Source organism: Callorhinus ursinus, unplaced genomic scaffold (assembly GCF_003265705.2).
Source record: "Callorhinus ursinus isolate GAN/ISIS: 27379988/994484 unplaced genomic scaffold, GSC_fseal_2.0 scaffold22, whole genome shotgun sequence".
NCBI lineage: Eukaryota > Metazoa > Chordata > Mammalia > Carnivora > Otariidae > Callorhinus > Callorhinus ursinus.
In genome coordinates this window covers 11,763,276-11,790,679 of record NW_027397084.1, presented here as the reverse complement: position 1 = coordinate 11,790,679, position 27,404 = coordinate 11,763,276, and the positions used below count along the sequence as shown (strand labels likewise).

The 27,404-nt window shown below is 39.2% G+C and overlaps 1 long non-coding RNA gene across 3 annotated transcripts in view; it reads right to left on the bottom strand.

The window, feature by feature from the left end:
- Nucleotides 1-5,921: 5,921 nt before the first annotated feature.
- LOC141374808 (uncharacterized) overlaps nt 5,922-27,404 on the bottom strand; it is a 41,677-nt gene continuing 20,194 nt past the window's right edge. The window contains exons 3-6 of one of the 3 annotated variants that reach the window (XR_012381936.1): nt 23,654-23,849; nt 18,380-18,631; nt 15,903-15,994; nt 5,922-8,099 (exon numbers count right to left, since the gene is read on the bottom strand). This is a non-coding gene — a long non-coding RNA (uncharacterized lncRNA). Of the gene's footprint in view, nt 8,100-15,902; nt 15,995-18,379; nt 18,665-23,653; nt 23,850-27,404 lie in introns of all 3 variants that reach the window. The other 2 variants (XR_012381937.1, XR_012381938.1) reach the window with 2 other exon arrangements.

Here is a 27,404-nt window from a genome sequence, read left to right as displayed (position 1 = left end):
CTCAGTTTGTTTCCTGAGATTAAGAATTCCTCATATCAGTGAGGTCATATGATACATGTCTTTCTCTGATTGACTTATTTCACTCAGCATAACACCCTCCAGTTCCATCCACGTCGTTGCAAATGGCAAGATCTCATTCCTTTTGATGGCTGTGATGTGGTGTATATATACAAGCATTTACTTCTAAGAACAGTATTCATCTTTAGGATGCTGAAACTCTAGTCTTATCTAGTATCTCTTTTTACTGTTGCTCAATTCCTGTTTTCAGGTGGAGAAGAAAGGCTTGGAAAATGTGCCTTTAAGTAGAAAGAGAAGGAAAGACTGCCTGTGTTTATTTTTCTTATTTTATTTTTAAGCCACTGAAACTCAATTTGGCCAATAGATAGGTGATCCTTGAACCCTCACCAGGTTTCTCTAAAACAAGCATTTTTTTCATCTTCCTAACAGAATATCTTTTATAGTTTCTCATGTACAGCAAGAAAATACTCGCACAGAAGGAAATGCTAAGAGCAAGAGACAGTCTGTTAATTCTAGTATGACTCCACTGGGGCCATCTATTTTCATGTCTTGCTAAATTATCCATGATAATGATGTGCTGAGTGTTTACTGCTCAGTTCTTGAGTGTCAGGTCCCTCCAAGACTGGTTTCTTGCCCTTTGAGCTCTTCTACCAGCTGGCCTTGGGAGTCTTGATATGAGAGCCTCCAATCCTGCACATGTGATAGAAATCAGGAAGCAAAGGTGCTGGTTCCCCAGCAAGAGCCAGACTGGAAACAGGCCTATTTCAAAGACCGTGCGGGACAAACCCATGTGGTCCTGTTCTTGCTACTACCTGTCCGGTGTCTGGTAGCAAGGTGGGATGGATAATAATTAATGGGCCTGTAGGGACGAGACCAATAACTTGGTAGCCACTGGGAAATTTCAGACAGCGGGCATGGCTCCAGATATGAGATAATATGTTATCTTTAGACTCATTTAGAATAGCCGGAGCTGGAGCTGGGCCCACACGGCTTCAGGTAAAGGACCTCCCAGGGACATTTTGTCCAATGGAAAGCGCAGAAGATTCCTTATATCTTTATTTGCTTTATTGTTGTCATTATCACACAATATCATAAATGTTTATATCCCCCATTTAAACTCTGAGCTCCTTAAGGGTTTTGATCATATAATTTTCATTTTGAAGTCCCCAATGCCTACTGATCAATCAATCAATCAATCAAGTTTAGGTTAAAAAAGAACACTGTATTTACACCCTTCAATTAGACCAAACAGGTGAGATACTAATGAGGCTTTAGGGACTCCTCCTGGGTGGATTAAAGGTGGTATCTTCCTCTCCCCTACCTCATTCTCTGAGGTCATTCACAAATGGACTGGGAATATTGGTCCCACTCTTGCCTTAAAACTCTGGATATGCAGTCCCGGCAGAACACGGAGGACTAATGAAATTTCTCCCCCCCCCTTTCTGCCAGAGGGCATGAACTCCCTCCAAGCCGAGATGGAGGGATTCACCCAAATGCTTGCTGTCATCTCTTGCATATCCTCTCCTAGGAGGGCAGAAGATTGCCTCCATATCTCTGTGTCTCTGAATGTTCTTTCTTTATTGAATCTGACCAAAGGGCATCTCTTGATCTTTTAGCGCTGAAAGCATTGACCATTTTAGTACTTCCAGTGTTGCCCTGACCAAACCCTCTGCAAGTGTGCATGACTCATCAAGTCCCGTCTTCTGAAGGTTACAGTAGTATGAATAGTACAGTAGGGTCATAGCCATGGCAATAGAGGTGACCAACCCGCCATTTACCCGAGAACAAAGACCACTGCAAGTTCTTTCCATTCTTTATCCTCCTGAATGCTCAATTTATATCATTTCTTTAAATGAATCTAAATTTGCCTTTCTGTTCCTTAATCTTAGTCCTTCACTCGAGATTCAATGACCTTTATGTAGCTCTTTACAACCCACTGTTTCACCTTCTGAGTATGACCTTCTGGACTTGGACCTCTGGTCAAATATTTGGCACAACAATAAAGACTTTCAAACTTTCAAAGGATGAGAACCAGAACAGCACACCCAACCCCAATAAATCTCCATGTCTCTCAGAAGTAACAACCATTTAGATGTTAAAAGACTAACAGAGATACCTTACGCTCCACAGCCCCCTGGTTAAACTGACTACAAGAAGGGGGTGGAAAACAGAGAAGGGAATGGAGGGGAACCAACTAGAAGGTATGCTGGCTCAAAGCCACATGCCTTGTGGGGGAAACAAATTCTTTGACCACCCCCAACCATGACTCCCAACCTCTTTGGAATCTTGACCATCCAGTCTTGATATGACAGCCTCCAATCCTGCACATGTATGAAAAGGAAATGCAATTCATTTAATGTTTTTAAATGACTGTGAATTAACAAGACTTTTATTGCAAGCATTTTGCAGCATCCTTTGTAACAACTCGCAACACGTTGGCTAAGAGGAACGCCGCTTTTTAAAATAAAATTGAGCCGTTGTGTAGCTGTTACAGCTCTGTAAACATGTCATGAGGTGAGCCTTGCTACAACAGTCCTAGGAAATAGCAGGCGCAGTTGGAACCTCAATCAGGGAGACAGTGAAAGCCAGAAAGAGGTCCCAGGAGGTCCAGACACAGTTCCTGCAAATGAACTCCAGGACATAACCTCAGATCCTTCCGGTGAATCCTCCTTTCCTTGAGCTACTTTCAGTTGCTTTCAGTCCTTAAAAACAAGTGATGCTTGCCTAGATCCTGCTTGTAGAAATTTTTCTACAATTGGCTTGTAGAAAAAAGATATGTAGAGAGCAGTAAAAACCCTTGGCAAGCCCATGCCCTGCCTCCCTCTGACCATCAGAGTGCAGTGCCTTGTGGGGAGTGGAAGGGAGACATCAAGGTTGCCTCAGCATCTGGAGTTACCAATGTGCTGCCCAGTTTTGCTATAACCAGATCTTGTGCTCTCCTACCTAAAAGAGCCATCTATCCATATTTGAGTGTTTAACTGTGGATAAAAGGGGGCACTTTGCTTGGCTCCGTCAGCCAGTATCTTTGGATAGAGTGAGAGGAAAAGAGACACTAAACAACACGGAGAGGAAAAATAAAGATGGAAACTTGTGGCCAATATATTCCCACCCAAACATGCACACTCCATTCTACAGAGCACATAAAAGAAAAGACCCTCGATCTAGAAAAAGACTGTTTCATGAGAATGACACTTACTGGGCTTTTCAACAAAAACGTTTTGCCCTACAGACTGGTTGGGCTGCCTCATTTCTACTATAAAACAAGCTCCAACTTGGTCTGGCCTGAAGGGGGAAATGTGAAGTTTGAAAAATGTCTATTTCCCCAGTTTTTTGCAGTGCCCCACTTCCCACATTATTGTGGTCACTTCCTGATTTCCACCCCATGTACCCACAAACTGCCTTATTTCCCTCATGCCCATGGCCTGATCAACACATATGGATCAGTGGTCATTTCCTCAAGGCTCTGCTTTCCGCCATGTGACTGTGCATGGTACTAGTTCACAAAGGAAGTAGTAGTGTAGACAAAAGGCTTTGGATTAGACAGGCTGACAGACACAACTAAGTAGCCCAGGGCCCTCTCTGGGCTCAATTTCCTAGTGTGTAAGATGGAGATTCTTTGACAGTAAATGATGGCAAGGATGTGGAACAAAGGGAACTCTTGTGCACTGTTGGGAATGCAAACTGGTGCAACTGGGGAAAACAGTAGGGTGGTTCCTCAAAAAGTTAAAAATAGAACTACCCTATGATTCAATAATCACACTACTAGGGTTTTTACCTCCCAAACACAAAAACAGTAACTCAAAGGGATACATGCACCTCTATGTTTATAGCAGCATTATTTACCATAGCCAAATTATGGAAGCAGCCCAAGCGTCCACTAATAGATGAATGGAATGTATTCCATATTCCATGTATACACACACACACACACACACACACACACACACACACACACACAATGGAATCCTACTATATATATACAGTGGAATATATACAATGGAATACTACTCAGCCATCAGAAAGGATGAAATCTTGCTATTTGCAAGGACATCGATGGAGCTAGAGAATCTAATGCTAAGTGAAATCAGAGAAAGACAAATACCATATGATTTCACTCATATGTGGAATTTAAGAAACAAACAAAGCGGGGAAAAAGAGAGAGAGATAGAAACCAAAACACAGATTCTTCACTACAAGAGTAGTGCAAACTGAGGGTTACCAGAGGGGAGGCGGGAGGAGTGAAGCAGGTGATGGGGATGAAGCAGCACACGTGTGAGGAGAACCGAGTGATGTAGGGAAGTGGTGGATCACTGTATTATACACCTGAAACTAATATAACACTGTATGTTAACTCTACTGTAATCTAACATTTTAAAAAATGGAGATTTCTTCCCCCTTGGTGTTGCTGACTGGATGGAATGAGGTAGCAAATACAAAGCTCCAGGCTGAGGGCAGGCACATGGAAGACTCTCCACACTTTCCTGTGGGGATCCTGGTCTTTCCTCCTGAGATAACAAAGTACTTGCCTCCTTAGAGCTAATGTAAGTGTAGGTCTGAAAGTGCATGGAGTTGAAGGACAAGTTTACGAGGCAGAGAGCAGAGGATGGAGGACTTTCAGCTCCAGGGGGTTCTGGGCCCTCATGGGAGGAATATGCTTCTATATACCTACTATGGTCTCAGATGAAAACCTCAGGATGCTGAGAAATAGAACTCAGTACAATGCTGTGTAAGAATCAAAACCAGAATTGTGCAGATAAAATTTTATTGTGAAAGATATGAATTGGGAATGACAATTTGATGACATGAAATTAACTGATTTTATGTACTGAGATGAAAAAAAAACATTTAAAGTCATTCTTACTGTTAAATGCTTAGCCAATTCGGAGTCCTTTGGGGGAACCAAAATATCCCTTAATATGTTAAAAAAAATGACTTATTTTAGAGCCTTAATAAATCTCTTTGACTCTTTGTTGGCAAAGACTTTAAACCTATCCCTTCCTGAAATTAATTTTGTTCATTAAATAACTTTTGATTCCAAGAAATTTCGAGCTTTCAGATTCCAGGCTTTGACCTGCAGGTGAAACACCAAATCCAGATAATGAGTTTGAGAGAATTTAGCTGATAGTGTGGCTAGATATTTCATTCCCTGAGGTATTTTAGAAAATGAAGTCTGTGGTTGTTAATGTGAAGATAGGAATGCACGTCACATCACTGTGTCAATCTTTAGTTGGTTGAAGTTTTTTTTTTAATATTTTATTTATTTATTTGAGAGAGAGAGCGGGCTCATGCACGAGCAAGGGGAGGGAGGGCAAGCAGGGGGAGCAACAAGCAGAGGGAGAGGGAGAAACAGACTCCCTGCTGAGCAAGGAGCCCACCGTAGGGACTCATCCCAGGACTCCAGGATCATGACTGAGCCCAAAGCAAAGGCTTAACCGACTGAGCCCCTCAGGTGCCCCTAGTTGGTTGTAGTTTTTAAATTTAACTAGTGAGTTAGTTATTCCCGCACCATAGTCCATAAAGAATAAGAGGCCACTTAGAAGATTTTATGAAAGATAGCTTGATAACATAAGTTACATAGAGGTGGAAACCAATGAGGAAAACAAAGGTGAGTTCCTGAAATAGAACTAGGAATGAATCCAACAAAACATTAATTGTTTACTATATGAACCTATTTAGTGACTTTGGTACCAACTTTTTAACCAGATGAGGAAAAATAGTTTGACATTTTATAAATAGGAAATGTTTAACCTTTTACTCTTTCCAGTTTAAATTTTACCTATTTGAAGGACATTTCAAAAATATTCCGGTGCACATTTCGGAATCTTCTAGTAAGTCTTCTTAGAATCAAAATTTTATCTTATTGTCAAATTAAATGACTTTTTTCTACCTGATAGTTCAAAAATAAGGACTATTATACCATTAGAAAACCTTGCAAGAGAGCAAATCTCAGCAATAGTGTGTACTCCTGGAAGTGATAAGATTGTTTTAGGGACTAAAGAGAGAGATACATTTATATCTATATATTTTTTAAGACAAAAAATTTCTGTAGGAATTGCTTGCAACTTTCTATTTCCAGGCTTTGAAGACTTCACATACACCTTACACATCCACTTAATAAACTAGTCTTTTACTTAAAGGATTTTTCCAGTAAAGTTTTAGTCTTATCGGGTTTGGGTCCCAGTAAAGGCAGTCACCTTGCAGATTTCAGTAATACATAGCCTTTGGAGAATTCGGCATTCCCAATCTTATATGTATTATATAAAAATCTTAGATTTTCTAAGTCCTACTTTCCAGGACTCTATCCCATATTCTGTCCTACTGAATCATCAGAATATCCCAGAAATTCCAGCATTCTGGCAAAGAAAAAAAAAATGTGTGTGTAGGTAGGTATGTGTGTGTGTATATATGTAATATATATTATATTGTATATAAACTATATATGTATCATATATATCATATTAAGGTGTACTTGCAATCCCTTGGGTATATCCCGAAGTGTTTACACGTTAAAGTACTGTTTTTTAAGCCACTTGAAATAATTTTTCTCTGTATAGTTAAGCTACTAACTCAACACAGTAATCTTTATTTTACTTTCTGTTTTTAGGAATTACTTTTGAAATTTAATTTTACTTTTATAATTATATAAAATCTTTACATGGTTCCAAAATCAAATTCCCAAAACAAGGGATAATCCAAAGTGTAGTTTTTAATCTGTGTTTCCTTCACCCTATTCCCAGTATAGGTAACCATTTTTTTTCAGTTTTTTTTTTAAATTATTCCCTTGTGTTTTTATGATTTCAAGTATAAGCAAATATATATTCGTATCCCTGCCACATTTGGGGGATAAAAAGTGGAATATTATATATTTTCTTTCATCTTGTTTTTTTCGGGTAACAATAGATCCTACAGAGTATATATCAATAGCAGCATATAGAGATGCTCCTTATTTACAGCTGCATACTTCTCCATCGATGTGTGTCTGAGTCCCCCATTGGCAAACATTTGGGTTATTTCCACCATTTTATTGTTACAAAGGGAGTTGCAATGAATATTCACCTAAAGATTATAAATGAACTTTGGAGTTCATTATGGAAAACATAAATATTCTCAGACTATTTTGGAAATTGTTAGATAATTCATAGATTGAAGAGTTTTGTTTGTTTAAACTTTTCTTAGTGTATGTTAGTTATGATTATATAAATATGTTTTCTACATTTTCTCATTTTTATTACATAGTAAAATTCCTTTTGCGTCCAAGTATATGACCAGCTGCTGCAAAAGGTCCACGGATGTGTGACAAAGGTCTAGTCTCTGCTTGTAAAATACAAAGTCCAATATCTACCTACTGACTCAACCTTATTTACTTTACAATCTCTCCGAAATCTTGAGAAAAATATGTTAATGCCCCTTACAATTTTATTTGTCATTTTCTCTTTACTATTCCAGAAACTTTTTTCTTTATTTCTTTTAAGAAGGCTCATGAATTTTACATCTTCATTGTGGATTATATCTTGCATCAATATAAAATGATCCTTGTTCTCCTGACAAATTATTTTTGCTTTTAATAACGCTGGTATTGCTACCTTTGTCTCCTTTCTTTCCTTCCCCTTCCTTTGCTTCCCACTGCTTATCGTTTTATTTTTAACCTTCACAGCTGAGAACTGGCGGCCCAATTTTCTGGCTAGTAACTGTCCTGAGTTCTTGAACCAAAGAGTATGCAGAGCCTCTCTCAACCTCCAGCAAGATCTTCCATGTCAGGAAGCAAAGCTTTGATAGCTACTGACAGGGATCGTCCATCAAGTTTCATAAGATTGTCACTTAATGACATTCCTTCTCAGATTCCTCCTGCCGCGCAGGCTTCATTTCAGCGTCACTTGAATTGATGGTGGATTCATCATTTTTATGTGGGTTCATCTGGATGAGATACTGGCTATATAAAACGAGGAGAGGTTGAACTGAAGCACATTCCATTTTAAACTGGAAGCCAACTTGTCACGTTTTGAACATTCACTGCTCTTCAGTAATATGATTTGAAAATTAAGTTTGTATCATAAAAGCATATCTTAAAGAGATCTTAATACCTGAATGATGACACAAAAAAAGAAACAGTGTATCAGAGATGATAAAATGTAGTTATACATTTTTATTCTATAATGTAAATATTTCAGACCTAAAGAAAATATATAACCTGTCCTTTCATTTTGGGGTCAACTTATATTTTTTAAGTACTCTTATATTTTTATAGTGAGAACTTTAGATGAATCGGAAGTTTCAACAATGATAACTCAATTCTGTTACTCTGATATTTGTTTAAAAATTTTGAGAAAAAAATTGTTGAGCAAACCAAGTTCTTCAAACAATACAAGAGGATCAATATACCATTGACTTTAAAATGGGTAAATGACAACTCTTCTATTAACCAATAAATGTAATTCATTCAATTATTTTTTCTCATGTATTTTTTTAAAGATTTTATTTATTTATTTGACAGAGAGAAAGACAGTGGGAGAGGGAGAAGCAGGCTTCCTGCGGAGCAGGAACCCCAATGTGGGGCTCGATCCTAGGACCCTGGGATCGTGACCTGAGCCGAAGGCAGACGCTTAATGACAGAGCCACCCAGGCGCCCTTTTCTCATGGATTTTTGTTCTTTTCAACAGAAGTATATCCAATGTGTGCCTTAATTTGCCATCTTTGGAGGATTTTTATATTTAAAATATTTTAAAAACTCTTTAGACAAAGTAGTCCAATCTGCAGCTCAGAAAATATTATCATCATTCTTTTTTTTTAAAAGATTTTATTTATTTATTTATCTATTAGAGAGATAGAGAGCACAAGTAGGCAGAGAGGCAGACAGAGGGAGAGGGAGAAGCAGACTACCCCCTGAGCAGGGAGCTGGATGCTATGCAGGACTGATCCCAGGAGCCTGGGATCATGACCCCAGCTGAAGGCAGATGCTTAACCAACTGAGCCCCTAGGTGCCCCTATTATCATCATTCTTAAAGACCATAAATTAAAACTCCTCCATCTTTCAAGTTGGAAAACGGGTCTCCAAATCACAGGACTAATTTTTTTTCACTTTTTATTTTGAAATAGTTTCAAATTTATAGAGAAGTTGCAAAAACAGGAAGAATCCTATATAACCCAAATTCATCAAATGTTAACATTTTGCCACATTTACTTTTCCAGTCTCTTTCTCTTCATCTCACTCTCTTTTCTCTTTCGATGTGCACACACACACACACACACACACACACACCCAGAACAAGAACATCCTCTCACACAACCACATTGCAATGGTAAGTTTAACAATGATACCATAATCAATATCTATCATCCAGTCTGTATTCAAATTCTTCCAATTTTCCCAATCATGCCCTTATGGCAACCTAGGATCCAACCCAGGATTCTGAGTTGCATTTAGCTGCCATGCCCCTTTCACCTCCTTTCGTCTGGAAGAGTTCCTCAGCCTTTCTTTGGACACAATGGTTGTGAAGAGTGCAGAAAGTGGTTAGAACAGGAGCTAGTTTATACTCTTCTCAACCCCTTCAGGGGTTGGCTTTGCTTTAGCAGATGAAACTTGGTGTCTGCTCTTTTTTTTTTTTTTTAAGATTTTTATTTATTTCTTTGTGTGTGTGAGAGAGAGAGAGAGAAAAGGAGAGAGAGAGAGAGAAAGCACAACCAGAGGGAGTGGGAGGCAGAAGGAGAAGCCAGTTCTCCGCTGAGCAGGGAGCCCGATGCAGGACTTGATCCCAGGACCCTGGGATCATGTCCTGAGCCGAAGGCAGACGCTTAACTGACTGAGCCACCCAGATGTCCCGGTGTCTGCTCTTCTAACCTTCCAGAATCTATTCCTTAAGGATGAATAAACCCAACAATTCATTTTCATGAGTTTTTATATATAGCATCTGAATCCACACACACATACAAAAACTCAAAGCATACCTAAAAATAGTAGTAATTGCAGCAGTGGTAGTTTGTATTACATGGAGCTTGCTCTGTTTCATATATTTACTCATTTGCTCCTTATGGTAACTCCACGAGAGTAATACAAGTATTTTTTTTATATCCTTTTTATAACAGGAAACTGAGGCACAAAGAAGTTAAGTAACTGGACAAAACTGCACAGCTAGAGTATGGCAAAACCTGAACTTCAACCCCAACAATCTGGCACTAGAAGCTTCTATGGGTTCCTTCTCTCTCAAATAAATCTCCCCACCACTTTCATAAGCAGTCAGCCTGGAGAATGAGTACCTGGCCTTTATGATAGGTTGGCATGTGATACAGGTAGTAAAATTCATAAGAACAACGTTCCGGTCTGCTTCGTAAGCCCCATACTCTCCATCTGATCTAGGTGGGAAAAGAAGACCCAGAGAAGCAGTAAGTTAGCAACAGACAGCAATTCCCTGAAAGCAGGAAATGGCAGGATCTGAACAAAGTGTCACTGAGCCATATTAAGTAAGTGAAATATTTACTTAGCTGGCAGGGGTAAATATTACATTTTTAATTGTTACCCACTTTAACAACAGGTAGCTTGTATCTCCTGCATATGGAAGATCATATTATGTATTTTAGAAGGAACCCATATCGAAGAAAGGGTCTCTGGGAGCAATACCCATTCATGAAAAGACAAAAGCTTAAGAATCTTTACTAAGAAGTACACATGTGTTGATATATTAGTATTACATAAAGAAAACACTGTTCCCACAAAACTCAAGGGAGCTGTTAGAGTAGGGAAAGTTTAAGAAGATAAGTTTTTCCTTGAATGTGTGAGTTTTAGAATGGGTTTAGAAAACCAAGGGGCTAAGGGGAGTTAAGAGTGTTGGGAGCAGGGTAAAGATAATACAGCTGCAAGGGGACCACACACGGGAGGACCGACAGAGAGGGGGGAGTCCGGGGCTCGCTTCAGAAAGCGAAAGGATGCAAAGAACAAGTGTGATCGTGTGATCAGCATTAACCTGTTCACTAGATGGCTTAAAAAAAAAACAAAAAAACGAGCTGAGGGTCATACCTGTCAGGAAGAAGAGACTATCTTAAAGGAGAAAAGACTTTTGGATGAAGAGGGATTTTTGTTTCATTTTGTTTTTTTTAATAATGTCAAACCAACGAAGCTTGAAAGAGGAGTATGAACACGGCCTCCTGGCTCAGGGTCAGAAGAAAAGCACTGAGGCTTTATAGAAAGTGATGTGTTCATGCGCAGTGAAGCTGAAGTCAGGCAGCTGCTCGCTGAGGTGAAAGTGAGTAGGGTAGAAATGTTGATTTCCCCACACTATGCATTTTGTCATAGACATTCATGAAAAATGAAATGGTAATTAGACACTGTAATGAGGTCAAGGGAGGGATCCCTTTTAAGTAAAGAGAGAACACTATACACTGGTTACAAATTCCATATCTGAGACTATGTCTAACCAGTTGATATAAAATCAACTCCTGGGCCCCTGGGTGGCTCAGTCAGTTAAGCGTCTGCCTTCAGCTCAGGACGTGATCCTGGGTCCTGGGATGGAGCTCCACATCGGGCTCTCTACTCAGCGGAGAGTCTGCTTCTCCCTCTCCCTCTGTGTGTGCAAGGTCTCTCTCTCTCTCTCTCAAATACATAAATAAATCTTAAAAATAAAAACTACTTCTGAGAACAGCTTTAATGACTCTAGTCATTGTAAAGATGTTCAGAAGAAACAGGAAATATGAGAAATAAAAACATTTGTGAAGAAAATTGTGGTGATTCTAGAAATAAAACTTCAAACTTTTGTGTATAAGGCCATACTGCATATACCTTAAATTAAAAGGAAGGAAACAGAAGGATGCCTGGCTCAGCTGGTAAAGCATTCAACTGTTAATCTCAGGGTTGTGAGTTCAAGCCCTACATTGGGTGTGGTGCCCACTTAAAACAAAAATTTAAAAATAACCCACCAAAAGAAAAGGCAGAAGGAAGGAACCAGAGAAATGTGATCATATAAAAATACCAAAGTTTTACATATGAAGGTTCAAGGCAAACTTAGAAATAATAGTAACCATAGCAGGCATAGTTAACACTTGTGTAGTCCTTACTCTGTAGATGAGCAGAAGTCCTACTGAGACACTAATATTTTCATCGCATCTCAGAGGTTTGGAAAAAAAATAGAAGATGGATTTAGTAATCGACTCAGTAAAAACATTTGCTAAACACTAGGCATATAGAGATGAATTCACTATGGCCCCTTTTGGTCAATGAGCCCCCCAATCCAATGGAACTGGCAGATAACTACAGTCCATTGCTCCGGTGGCTACCAAGGACGAGGGTAACAAACATGAAGCTAATGAAAATTTGTTTTAGTGACGCGTGGTGTTCCACTCAGTAGACTCCAAGAAACCCGCAGCCTTCCAGCCCCTCTTTTATCCGGAGAGGATCCTGGATCACTCATGATACTCTTTGGCGTTCTTAGCATTGTCTTACTCTAACACTTGACTCTGCTACCACCTCACCGCACACACACACATACCAAGGAAGGACGGTCTCAGTTAATTATTCTATCCACATTGTTACCACTTCTGTTACAATCAGTATTGCCAGGTGGACCTTGCTGTTATTACCAAGCCGGGCTTCATCTCACTTCTGTTGGAGCTCTCCTACTAGAATTCCAAAAGGTTGTCTGGCTCCCGAAGATAATTTTTTTGTAATTTTCTCTCTAAAGCAACTTGAAATACCTCTACTCTGATCAACCTTGAATAATTTTCTTAACCACCTAGTAGCGAGGTTAAGAAACACACACACACACACACACACTCCTTTGCCATTAATCTAAATTTCAGTGTTCTGATGCCTGAACATCAATCCCAACTCCTCCACCCCCTCCCCCAAATTCCCAGGCGAATCTTCTTTTTTTTTTTTTTAAGATTTTATTTATTTGACAGAGAGAGACACAGCGAGAGAGGGAACACAAGCAGGGGCAGTGGGAGAGGGAGAAGCAGGCTTCCCGCAGAGCGGGGAGCCCGATGCGGGGCTCGATCCCAGGACCCTGGGATCATGACCTGAGCCGAAGGCAGACGCTTAATGACTGAGCCACCCAGGTGCCCTTTCCAAGGCAAATCTAATTGAGTCTTTGAGGCAGCCAGGCACACCCGTTTCCCCTGGGGACACAGTCACCTGCGTGCTTTGCTGTTTCATTCTGTGAGGGAGACACACCTGAAATGTGAGCTTTAGTGAATGAAAAGTAATCATGTAACAGTGCCTCCAGCTTACTTCAGCAAAAGAAAGGAAGTGAAAGTTAAGCCCTGGGTATATCCTTTTCACTGGAGAATCACCAAATCACAGTGACTCAGCACCATCGTACTTTTTTGGCATTGGTACCTACTACTATTCCATTATGACCCAAACATTGCTCCAAACGTGTTGCTCTATCAAACCTCACCAATGTTGCTAGAAAGAAACATATTTGATGCAGGAAAAATATATTTGTTACACGAAAAGAAAAGAGAGATTGCATGGCAGAAGCAGGCAGTGATTCAGTACAGATCAAAGTTCTTTTTCAAAAGGAGTTTGTCGTTAGTTCACGCTCTTAGATGCGAGCTTTTGTTGACTCATTGTACAATATTCAAAGCTTCACTGAGCTAATGTTTAGAAATCCTTTCATTATGGAAGCAAAGTCCAATATCAAATTCTTAAAAGCATGTGACTGGGTCTATTCATACCTGGGTGCCCACACAGAGCATGACTAAAAAAATGGCATGGTAACTGGACATGGAAGGAAGGTCAATAAAGGATGACTTTTCATCAGAAATAAGAAAGAACACTACAGATTGGCCCACAGCTTCCCTCTGCACTGACATTCAAATGCATACGTACACATTCTCACATGAAAACTCTTTTTTAATTTTTTTAAGATTCTATTTATTTGAGAGCAAGCAAGAAAGAGAGAACGAGCAGGGGGGAGTGACAGAAGCAGAGGAAGAAGCAGCAGACTCCGCACACAGAAGGGAGCCCCCCGCCCCACCCATGCAGGACTCTATCCCAGCACCCTGGGATAATGACCTGAGCCGAAGGCAGACACTTAACCTGCCGTAATACTCCTCTGACCTCTGTCTCCACTGTTTTATCTGTTCTTGAGATTTATATAATTCGAAACTATCAGATACATACTTTAATTTTAACTGATTTTTTAAAATGCAAGACATTTGAAAGGTGTTTCTCTCTCAGCTCTGACCTCCAGCCACTCAACACTTCTACCCAAGGCAATCAACAATACTGGCTTCATGTGCATCTCTACAGAAATATTTATTCATATACATGCAAATGCACATGCATATACATGGTTTTCCTCCTCACACAAGTCTACAGAATGTTGTACACACAATGTCCTTTACTTGCATTTTACACACACACACACACACACACACACACACACACACACACACATATCACGGATACTGTTCCTATTCAAGACTTTCCTGATCTTTATTCTGCTGCAGAGTATTCCTTTCATGAACCAACCCCCTACCGATAAATACTTATTTATTGCCTAATTTTTTACTATGATAAACCTTTTAGATATGTTATTCCACACACAGGGAAGGAAATCTGTGGGAAAACATTCTTAGAAGTGGAATTGTTGGGTCAAAGCACATATGTATTTGCAATTTTTATAGATTTATAAAATTATTCCAATGACAGAGTTTTCCAGTTTAAACTCCACGGGCCTCTTTTCTCACACATTTACCAATGTAGGCTGTTGTTAAACTTTGGGATCTTTGCCAATCTGATAAGAAAAAAAATTTCCTCTTTGTAGATCTAATTTGCATTTCTCCTATTGTGAGTGCAGTTGAGCATATTTTCATGGGTATAAGGGCAATTTGTAGATCCTTTTCTGTGCACTTTTTATACCGCTTCTTCATGTTCCTATTTGATTGTTGGTTTATTTTTTGAAGATATTTCTTATATTCTAGGAAATTTAGCCTTTAATTGTGAAAAGTCTTGCAAATATTTTCCCCAAGTTCTTGTTTCTCTCTTGTCTTTCCTATATTAGCATTTGCCATACGGATTTTTTTTTTTTTTGCAGTTGAATTTTATTGTATGGCTTCTGACCTGTCCACTCAAAGATTATAAGAGAAGATTCTCCCATGAATTCTTTTGGTGTTTTAATTCTTTTGGTGTTTTAATCTTTTTTTTTGTTTGTTGAAATGTCTGATTCATCTGGAATTTACTTGGGTACAAGATGTTAGGTGCAGATATAACTTCATCTTTTTCCAGATGATCGTTCGAGTTTACAAACACCATTTATTAAATAACTGCCTTTTCCCTATTGATTCAAAATGACATTTTTATCATATTCTAAATTCTATTTGTGTTAGGGCACATTTCTATAACAAGAAACCAACCCGTGAAGATTCTCCTATAGCCCTGTGATCAAATAGGACCCAAACAGAGGTCTTGATTCCCTCTGAAGTTATGCTCGCAGGCCAGGGAATCAGCAGACAGCATAGCACGTTCAAGGAACCACACTCAATGAACTACATGCAATAGAACCATCGGAAAAGAACTTTAAAATAAACGTTTCAAATGTCAAAGAGATAGAGGAAGGAAGAGAATCGGTAAAGCAGGAAAAGAATTTTCTAAGAAAAGGACATGCAGATTTGAAAGAGTGTTAAATGGAACAGATTGGGTTATAATATACTGATTTGACCTGAATTGAGCACTAAGCTGACCAATTATTAACTAAGCTGTGTTGTACATTTTGCCTAAGAATAGAAAAAAAAATAAAGGAAGCAAATACAAATTGGATGATTAAAATGTTTTGATTATTCTAAAGTTATTTAGAAAAATTACTTTAAAAGGATCATTCTACATGTTTTGTCTCAACTTCTGCAGTCATTGTTTGATAGTAATTTTTATTGAGAGAAAAGGGGCATCATTTTACCTGAGTTAACACATGTTGCAGGTAGGAGCAGACAAAAGCTACTGATGAGAGAAGCATCATATTGTAATTTGTCTTTGCGGATTGAAGGTAACCTTGAAAACCAACACAAGTTAAAGGCGTTTCTAATCAGTAAGTTAAGCAATAAGGGATATGGACACAGTACAGAGTTATGATTATCAGCCCAGGGAGTCCAGGTGGGTACAATTTATTGTATATAAAAATAAATAAGGGGGGGAAGTAGTGTTATTGTGTAGCATTTACGAATGTGGTTAGCTACAAATAACAGAAACTTAAAAACCGTAGCTTAAACACTCTGCTTGCCCTGTACAACAAGAAGTTTGGGGAAGTCCAACATTGCTCTGGAGTCTCACCAGGATTTCCTGTTTTTTACTTCCACCATCCTGAGCACGAGGCTTTTTGTCTTCATGCTTGTCACCTCTTAGCAGCAAGAGAGCTGCTGCACACCCACGTATTACATCTATACCCCAGCAGGGAGACCAAGGGATGGGGAAGCAGGAAGGCTGGATCTGTGTCAGGAAAATCAAAGCTTCCACAGAAACCCTCCGCATGAATGTCGTGCAACACTGCAGGGTCCCATGACCCTTCTGGCTGCAAGACAGTCCGATGATCCAGATAGTTTTAATTGGGCACAGTGAATAAAATTCGGGTCTTTTAGAAAGAAAGAGGGGATACACATTGGCATCAGCAGATACAGGGTTATGCCCGGGCCTCACGTGGTATTATGTCTCTATTGACTATGAAACACTCAGAAAGTTAGGGGCTCTTCCAACACATCTACTTTAAAAAAATATATTTTATTTATTTATTTGAAAGAGAGAATGAGATAGAGAGAGCATGAGAGGGGGTAGGGTCAGAGGGAGAAGCAGACTCCCTGCTCAGCACGGAGCCCGATGAGGGACTCGATCCTGGGACTCCAGGATCATGACCTGAGCCGAAGGCAGTCGCTTAACCAACTGAGCCACCCAGGCACCCAACTTTTTTTTTTTTTTAAGATTTTATTTATTTATTTGACAGGGAGAGAGACAGCAAGAGAGGGAACACAAGCAGGGGGAGTGGGAAAGGGAGAAGCAGGCTTCCTGCCGAGCAGGGAGCCTGATGTGGGTCTCGATTCCAGGACCCTGGGATCATGACCTGAGCCAAAGGCAGTCGCTTAACCAACTGAGCCACTCAGGCGCCCCCCAACACATCTACTTTTGATAAACACATATTCTCATTCATTTTTGCTTAGTCCTTCCTACTAAGGCAAAAGGTGAACTAAAGCACTCCGAAAATTTCCTCTCATTTTGTTATGACAAACCGGTCCATCTTTCTTTATCCACGACTGCAAAATGTAAAAGCTTATGAAAACAGAAAAAAAAAAAAAGTCATAGCCAATTTTGTGGCAAAAACTTGATCTGACCCAAGAAAAAGATATTTAGAGTCTTCATTCATATGAATTCGTGTGAACGTTTATTTCATATGTTGCAGAAATATTAATGTTTGATTAAGGAGTGCTGCCCCAAACTCTGCTTGAAATAAGATGTAATAAACAGTATAATCTAAATTTGAAAATTTCTGATTTCCTAAATACTTCTATTCAATGATTTGAATAGGGGATTGTGGAAGCACACTTAAGATAAACTCAATGTAAATACACAGTTTAGCAGAAAGCTTGGGTAGTGACATAAGTAACTATAATTTTTTAAAAAAAGAAAGAAATGCTGAAATTTTGAGAACCTAGAAAAAGTTCAAATTAATTTGCTGCTTAGAATTGAGTAATTTAAACCATTTCTATAGTCACTTATGATGAAGGCATCAAGAATTATATCTAAATTTTAGGGGTGCCTGGGTGGCTCAGTGGGTTAAGCGTCTGCCTTCAGCTCAGGTCATGATCCCAGGGTCCTGGGATCGAGCAAGCCCCGCATCATCACATCAGGCTCCCTGCTTGGTGGGGAATTGGCTTCTCCCTCTCCCTCTGCTCCTCCTCCCCCCACTTGTGCTTTCTCTCTCTCAAATAAATAAATAAAATCTTTAAAAAAAAAGGATTGTTTTTAAATTTTAAACATTACATACATTTGAATGCTAAACTAGTCCTAGGACTAGTCCCAGAAATATCACTGGCCAGTACGACTCAATGTTAATATTTGCCCCCCTGTATCCCTGCAGGATGTCCAGTGTAAAAGCTAAAGTAGCTACACTAGAAGTCTTCCCTCTTGTTTGCTCCTCTGAGATGATCCTCTACCTGAAAATATCTAAGCAGAGACTTCTTAGCATTGCCATGCAAATGATACCTAGTGGTTCCCTATGAATACTCTGGGTGATATTCAAACTCCTACGGTAACACATTGATTTCCATGATAAATAATAACCAAGGTATTTGATGTGTCATCTTGTTCAATATCTGTATTATGTTGTACAAGAAAGATATACAAGTAGCATATAAAAAGTACTGTAGGTAAAAAAGGTAGTAAGCTCACCTTACTTGAGCTCTCTGCAGGGCTGCCATGGGAGAGCTGAGCCCCATGGAAGTGATGAGGGCAGGGGGCAGGCACAGCACACAAGTAGGGAGGCAGAGGTTGTTAAAATACACATTCTGATTTAGTAGGCCTGGAGTTGGGCCCTAGATTCTGCATTTCTCCCAAACTTCCAGGTGATGCAGATGCTGATTGGTGGACCACATTTTGAATAACAAGGCCCTAAAGCTTCTTCCAGCCGTGAGTTATAATCCTCTATAAAGAGATTCATATAATCTGTGAAATGAACTACAAAATACAGAGTTATAATAGTTTACTACTGTTAGTCGCTTGGGAGGACAGCCTACATCTCCGAATACACAAAGTCTTAGGGGAACTCCATGTGATTTAGCAATCTAGCTAGTTTGCCAAGAGGATAATGAAAAACATAATTGAGATGTGGGCGAAAACCTCCAAAGACTAAAAGCCTTTGCTCTGACATGCACCCTGAATATGGTTGTCCCTATGCCAAGATTTTACTAAAAGGTAATTAAGCCTAACCTTGAAAAAACATGTGCTCTCAAGAGTCTCTTGAACCCTCTCAGCCTCAAGTGGAGTTAGGCAATTCTGGAGGACTCCGTTAACATCTTAGGTCTATTACTTGCAAGGAACATGTAGATCCCATAAACAAATAAGATGTTACTTAGATAATAGGCCATAAAAGAAGTAGGTCAAAGTGGAGAACCACAATAATCAAGAAGGACAAAAAGGAATTCAGAGTGAACCATTTCTACAAGGGCTATTCTACTAGATTTAAACTGGTCTCCTTGTTTCTAGAAACTTCAATACCGATTTATGTTTCTTACCATAGCCAAAGTCATCCTCCCCAAAGAGAATTTTTTACATGCTGTTCTGCTGTGAAGTCTAACAGAGAAAAAGAAATGCTCACTCTTTTTTAGAGAAAAAGAAAGGCTCACAATTCTATAGGTTTTCCCAAAAGCATACAGTTGTGTAACCACAACTACGGTCAAGATTTTGTAACACTACCGGGGCGCCTGGGTTGCTCAGTGGGTTAAGTGTCTGTTTTCAGCTCAGGTCATGATCCCAGGGTCCTGGGATGAGCCCTGCGAAGCCGCAGGTTCCCTGCTCAGTGGGGAGTCTGCTTCTCCCTCTGCCTCTGCCCTCGCCCTGCACATGCTCACTCTCTCTCTCCTTCAAATAAATAAATAAAATCTTAACAAAAAAAGATATTGAACACTTCTGTCATGCCCCAATCCTTCCCTGTCCCTATACAGACAGTCCTTTCTGAAATCCCAGCCCTTGGCAACCAGTGATTGGCCTTCCGTGTCTATAGTTTTTTCTATTCCCAAATGTCATTTAGGGCCTTCTGAACTGGCTTCCTAACTTTGCACGATGCTTTAGAGATTTGTCAATGTGGTGGCCTGTGTCAGGAATTTGGTCCTTACTGTTGCTGCGCAGGATTCCCATTGCAGTGCCATGAGGAGCCCTATTGGAGCCTATGGCAAAAGGAAAACTATGCCCCCCTACATACATGTTTTTATGTATTTTATGGGTATTTTCTTTCTAGAACACTTAAGTAGCTAAAAAATATTGAAAATTTGAAAAATAGGTACATTAAAATTCACATTGAGTATAAAAATTTTATTTATACCGAAGCAGAATTTATTATTATTTTACTTTCCTGGCTTTAATGGAAGCAAACTCATCATTAGTATTTTCAAAAATCACTTCTTTGCTTATCTTATTTTCTTTTGCAGAAGATTATTGCACTAAGGTTAGCGTTGTTAAAAAAAAATCTAAATCTCACTTCAAGGGGCACCTGGCTGGCTCAGTTGGTGGAGTGTGCGACTCTTGATCTCAGTGTTGTGAATTCAAGCCCCATGCTGGATGTAGAGATTACTTAAAAATAAGATCTTAAAAAAAAAAAGATCACTTCCAAATTTGGATAAGATCACTCCAAGTAAAATTTGTCAGTTTTAGAAAATCCAAATTCAATATTGATTTTACATTACAACTTATTGATATTGCTTATTGCTTAAAACTATTTCAGATGAAATTTCTATAGGACTTAAATTATCATAATATTTAAGAGCCAAATCAGTGGCTGGTTTTTGTAAATCAGATGTAATCATAGAAAATAATAGTTTTCTATTTAAAAATTTAAAATCTGAAAATGCTTTATTTAATTTTTCATATCTCCACCTCAAGTGTGAAATTAGGATACTTATACTTTCCATGGGTTTGGCTTGAAGTACATTTTTTTTTCATAATGATTGATACTCTCCTGCAGTGATTTGTAAATTTCTTTCTTCTTAATTTTCCTTTTCATTTATTTGCAAATTCTGGAAGTATATTCATATCTCTTGTTAAAGTTTTACATTCATCAAATATGCTTTAAAAGGAATTTAGTCATTTGTTATAAGTAAAGGGATAGGCCTTCTATTAAGCATGCAACACATGTATAGTCACATGTTTTTTTTTTTTTAAAGATTTTGTTTATTTATTTGACAGAGAGATACACAGCGAGAGAGACAACACAAGCAGGGGGAATGGGAGAGGGAGAAGCAGGCTTCCCGCAGAGCAGGGAGCCCGATGCGGGGCTCGATCCCAGGACCCTGGGATCATGACCTGAGCCGAAGGCAGACGCTTAACGACTGAGCCACCCAGGTGCGACCCACATGTTTTTAATATACAACTTTATTAACTTTTTTTGTTGGTTTAAAACATCATTCCATACACATAAGTCTCATAAAAATGTGTGATCTATTGCACCAAGATGCTTTCAGTTACTGCATACTGTATTTTGTCATTTGATATTATATCTTTTAATATTTGATAAATGTTTTTAATTTTTATATAAAGTGCCTTGATGCAATGGATCTTTATGCAAATGATCAGGTGTTCCATAATATCATTCTTAAGACAGACATCTGACATTGAATTCACCAAAAAAACTATATGTGCTTTATACCATACTAAAAACAGTTTACTTTTCGCACTTGATCTTAGCCAAAAGGCCAAGAAGCAATTAGTTTACATTTTGATTCACAGAAGCAACATTTTTGCATATTAAGACTATGAGCTGAGTATTGCATAAATTTGGCATAATCAATTTTAGGAGGAAATACCATGCTTGCTCCGTTATCATATCCCTGGCCATGAGCATTTTTATGTTAATACCATCTTTTCCAATTTATTAAAAATTTCACAAGCTAGACCATATCCAGTTGTCTTATTTCAGTAGTCCGTAGAACTTTCTTTTATTGATGCCATTATTCCTAATGTGAATATACCTAATAATCTCACACACCTGCTCACAATGAACTATATAAGATATACAATCAAAATTATTTTCCTTCTTTTATTCTCAATAATTTTTCAGATTTACTATGATCTCCTAGTAGCACTACTAAACTGCTTGAATTTTATTAGACAAATAAATCATGGATTCATTTTTATGATTAGGCATTTGATTAGCTTTATTGACATTAATTATCTATAAAGTTCGACTAAATTCAGAAATTCCAGCATCTAGACTTCCAATAATTTATTGCTATTTTCTAAGAGGTAAATTAATTTTGCACCAAACATAACATCTAAAATAACTTGCAAAATATTCCACAATTTTTGTTCTCTAATTTTATTTCCTTCTGCAAAGCATTATCTATTAAACAGTTTGAATAACTTTTAAAAAAAATACTTCCATTTTAGAAAAGCATTATGGTAAAACCTGGCATTTTTATGGCAAAAAAAGTGCTTAAATCTTACAATCTTTGAACCTGTTTTTGAGTTGCAAATATCTGATTTTGAAACCTGTTTTTGAGTTGCAAATATGATTTTGTAGTATCACTGATAAAAAGTATGCATGAAAAAAATAAAGACAAAGAGTTTTTAGAATAAATGAGCCAGTCACGATGAATTAATTTGCCTTTAGAACATTTTTTTAAAAATAGTCTCTTGAATGGGGCACCTGGGTGGCTCAGTCGTTAAGCGTCTGCCTTCAGCTCAGGTCATGGTCCCGGGGTCCTGGGATCCAGTCCCGCATCGGGCTCCCTGCTCCACAGGAAGCCTGCTGCTCCCCCTCCCACTCCCCCTGCTTGCGTTCCCTCTCTCGCTGTGTCTCTCTCTCTGTCAAATAAATAAATAAAATCTTTAAAAAAAATAGTCTCTTGAAATCCTCAGCCACTATGTGAAACAGATTCACTATAATCTGATCAGGTCCATTAAAATCACTTTTTTTGCTGAAAATTGGTGGCCACAGTGGAGCATTATTAAAATTTATTATAAATGGCATTTTCTTGCTCTCTTGTTTATACTCTTATTTCCTAGTTTCTGAAATGTACATTTCCTTTTCTTCAGTTTTTCTCTTCACAATTCAAAAATGATTCTTTAGGTAACTCTGAATTTGCTAGTTCTATTCTAATAATGACAATACCATTTTTGGCGGTCAAAGTACTGTGTTTTCTAGTCAAACTTATAACTGCCCCACATAATTTGATCCATTTCTATACACATTCTTTCTCCTTTTCCTGAACATCACATCATCAAATGGCTTTTTAAATGCCATATTTCTGAAAAATGAGTTTTTAGTATAAATTTACAACATATTTATTTTTGATCCATATAAGGCTGAAGTAAATATAATATAGTGAATTCGAATTACCTCAATTCATGTAAATTATGATATTTAACAATCAAATCTATGTACATAAAATTTTGGTATCAAATTATGATATTTAACAATCAAATCTACATACGTAAAATTTTGGTATCAAAAATATAGAAACTCCCGGGCGCCTGGGTGGCTCAGATGGTCGAGCAACTGCCTTCGGCTCAGGTCATGATCCTGGAGTCCCGGGATCGAGGCCCGCATCGAGCTCTCTGCTCAGCAGGGAGTCTGCTTCTCCCTCTGACCCTCCCCCCTCTCATGATCTCTATCTCTCATTCTCTCTCTCTCTCAAATAAATAAATAAATAAATAATATGTAGAAACTCCCCTGTGAGCTGTTGGTAGAAAGGCAAACTGGTACAGCAGCATGGCGGTTCCTCAAAAACTCAAAAATAGAATTACCATATGGCCAGTTATTCAACTTTTGGATATATAGACCAAAGAATTGAAAACAGGGTCTCAAAGAGACATGGTACAACCATATTCATAGCAGCATTATTTACAATAGCCCAAAGGTGGAAGCAACCAAAGTGGGTCCATTGACAGATGGCATCCAGGCACCCCTATTTTATTTTTTAAATAAATATTTATTAAATAGAATTTGTATACCTTACATCAGTGCTCTTGCTGTTTTTAAAATCACACACACATGGGGATACGTCGGTGGCTCAGTCGTTAAGCGTCTGCCTTTGGCTCAGGTCATGATCCCAGGGTCCTGGGATCTAATCCTGCATCGGGCTCCCTGCTCAGCCAGGAGCATGCTTCTTCCTTTCCCTTTGCTGCTGCCCCCGCTTGTGCTCTCTCTCTTTCAGGCAAATAAATAAATAAAATCTTTTTTAAAAAATCACAGACACGTATTTGTAATAAAATAAAACTTTCCCATTTACCCTGCGGTACTATGGATTAAAGTTATAAACCATGGAAAGAACTTGCCTCATTTGGGAACAATTGTCATGACTGTTCAAAGAAAATGCAAATTAGATCATTTTTTACTTCCTTGCACCTTCACCCCCAACTTGCTTAACTCTCAGGGTTCTATAAGTGAGCATCAGGTTCTGTTTTAAATTTGCATATTTTGTTCATTGTGTATTTTTTGTATTAGTTTTGATTTTGTTTAATATTGCATTAATATTATTTATCTTTTAATGTTTTGATGCCCCTAAATTTTGTGCCTGAGAACATCATTTGCCTCACCATGCTCCTAGGCCTGTTCCACCGTATGGATGTGCCAGAGCTGGTTTATCCAACTGAAGAATTTTGCATTGTTTCAAGTTTGGGGCAATTATGAATAAAGCCACTATAAATGTGCATGTTGAGATTTTTGTGAGAACCTATGTTTTTATTTCATTTGAGTATGCAGTTTGTTGTATATGAAGTGTACATTTACCTTTATACGAGACTGCCAACCATTTTCCAAACTGGCAATAACATTTTGCATTCTTACCAACAATTTATGAGAGTTTCAGTTGCTCTGCATCCTTGTCAACACTTGGTACTGTCAGGTTTTTTTATCTGAGTCATTCTAATAGGTGTACAGCAGTATTCTGCTGAGGTTTTAATTTGCTTTTCTCTAATGCTCATGACTTATCCATGTAATGTTTTATGCTATGGGCCAATTAAGAACATGACATATGTACCTATTTTGAAAAAGATAGGTTTAAAAGGCAAGATGCAGAATATCATATACTGTGATCTTTTTGTGTAAATAAATATATATGCACATAATTGAAAGGACACATAAGAAATGTTAACCATGATTCCTCTAGGGGAAGAAGAGAAGACTTTTACTTAATGCCTTTGGACAGTTTAAATATTTTTATTTTTTTACTCTTTTAGATTTTTTTACTTATTTGACAGAGAGAGAGAGAGAGAGCATAAGCAGGGGGAGTGGGGGAGGGAGAAGCAGGCTTCCCACTGAGCAGGGAGCCTGATGCAGGACTCCATCCCAGGACCCTGGGATCAAGACCTGAGTCGAAGGCAGACATTTAACCAACTGAGCCACCCAGGTGCCCTAGTTTAAATATTTTTATAAGCATGTGTTACTTTAATGGCTAAAGTACTGTTTAAAAAATTAATAAAACCCATGCATCTTATGGGAAAATATAATTTAAAAATCATCCAAAAATAAAAGAGCCTGAGCAGATTGCTCATCTCCAGAGTTCCAACCAGTCACATTCCTAACACAGACTCTTAGGGCTGCAGAGGCAAGGAGCAGGGAAGCAATGAGATCTCAAGAAATCCTATGTCAGCTGTAGGTGGGTATCACTTCCCGAAGCTGCAACCTGTAGAGAACAGCTCCTTGCAGGTGTGCCAAAGCAACCTCACCTGTGCTGAGACAGGAAGGGCAAGGTGAAGGACCCTTACAACTAAATCTGCCCCCCTTTTTAGATTTATTTATTTGAGAGAGAGAAAGAGTGGGGAGGGGGGCGGGCAGAGGGAGAGAATCTCAAGCAGACTCCCCACTGAGCTCAGAGCCTGTCGTTGGGCTTGATCTGAGCAGAAACCAAGAGTTGGTGGCTTAACCGACTGAAGCCACCCCCCTTTTAACCATCTAGAAAAGCAGAAACTATTCCACCAGCCTCCCCTAGAAGACTTCCACTTACAGCTTGGAGGCTAAAACCAAGCCATGTGGCCGCCCCTCATTGCAAGGGAGCCTGGCCACTCAGACTCGCAGACAACCAGAGGGCCTGCCAACCAGCAGTGGTACCGGGGTGGTACACATCACACATGCTGGGAAAAGTGGGTTTTGAGTGTTTGTCTAAGAATACCTAAAATATGGCTCCTTGAACGCCGATTTACAAATAACATTGTCAAAGTAGTAAGAGGAAAAAAAAAAAAAGTGTGCCAAAGAAACAGAGTGAAGAAAACACCTCTTCAGGAAACTGTGATTGTCCTTCTCAGAAAGATTTGAAGACAATCACATTTTATTCACAGTCATATTGTAAATGTGTTGTTATCCCACACTGGACCCTCTCCCTTTCCGCTACTTTGTGAGACAATGAGACCAGTAGATGGGGTTACCTGAAACGAAGAACGTCGTAATTCCTGGACATGAGCAAAAGCCTGCTGTGTTCACACTGTGCCAGGCTCTGAGGAGCTTTTGATCCGCATGGAGAAATAAGAGTTATAGACATTAACCAAATAGAGAAGTCTGCCTACTGGTAATGAATCCTGTGCCAGACTGTGGGGCTCAAGCCACAGGAGGTTGGGATGTGTACACCAAGGCTGCCCCTCCTCGGCCAGTTCTCCTCACAGGGGAGTTTTGAGTTTTTCTGACTGAGTCTGCGTCACCTTCCTTTCCTCTTTCTCACTCCTTTCCAGGACGGTATTTGTCCCAATTCCACAAGGCAGGGAGAGAGATATTTCCAACTTGTTTCTGGCACCAGCTCCCCCACAAGAAAACTCTTAAGTACTCTTCCAGGCACAAAACAGGGAAAAACCTTCCTTCAACTTTATCCTTTTTTTTTTTTTTTTTTTGGAACAGGAATTTCGGGAAAAAAAAAAAAAAAGTGTCTCCTTAAAACAGAAGCTGGCCAAAAAAAGTTTTGTCCAGGATTTTTTAAAATGGGTGTGCATGGATGAATAGTTTTCAAATAATGTGTCCCAGAGAGGTGAGCCTTCTTTTGCCCTGGGGTAGTCACATGAGCGGCCTTTTTAGGCAAATAAATACAAAGCAAGAAAGCAGGCATTGTCCTGGGATTAGGATAGAACTCAAGCTTTTGTGTCTCGGTCAAGTCTGAGATCCTTGTGACATAAAATTCAACACTGGGGATACAGTGGGTCAATTTGAGTGAGTCCAGGGTCTTCTGCGGGTTGGGAAATTGGTTTAATCAACACCAGTCTGCAGATAGGTAAAAACAGGGAGCTATCGAGGTGGATCAGGACGACTCTGAAATTAACTCTAGGGTCGTAGAGGTCTCACTGAGTGAGGGGAGCTCAGGTCACAGGCCCCAGAGTGAATGGGGAAAGAATGCATGAAACATAGATCCTGCTGACACTGGAATGCCTCCTGGCAAGCCAGCAGGACATGGTGCTTGTGATCCAAGAAACAGGAGCTGAGCTTGGGCTTCTGAACGGATACAGCTGCATCAAGGCCCAGAACTGAGGGATGGGATTCCCACTCGCCCCCAACGAACTGAGGTGCCAGGAGTTGAGCAGGAGGTACCATTTCAGAGGGGACTGTCATCACCTGCAGACTGGGGAGGATTTGTTTTCTCCATAACAGGCTATGCCTGGTGGGGATGGGGGTGGGGAGGACGGCAACAGCTGATATATCACTTAAAAGTTAGACAAAGGCCCTTTTCAGACTTTAGAAGTGCCATGGTGTGTGTGTGGAGCGGGGGATGGAAACCTGATAGTG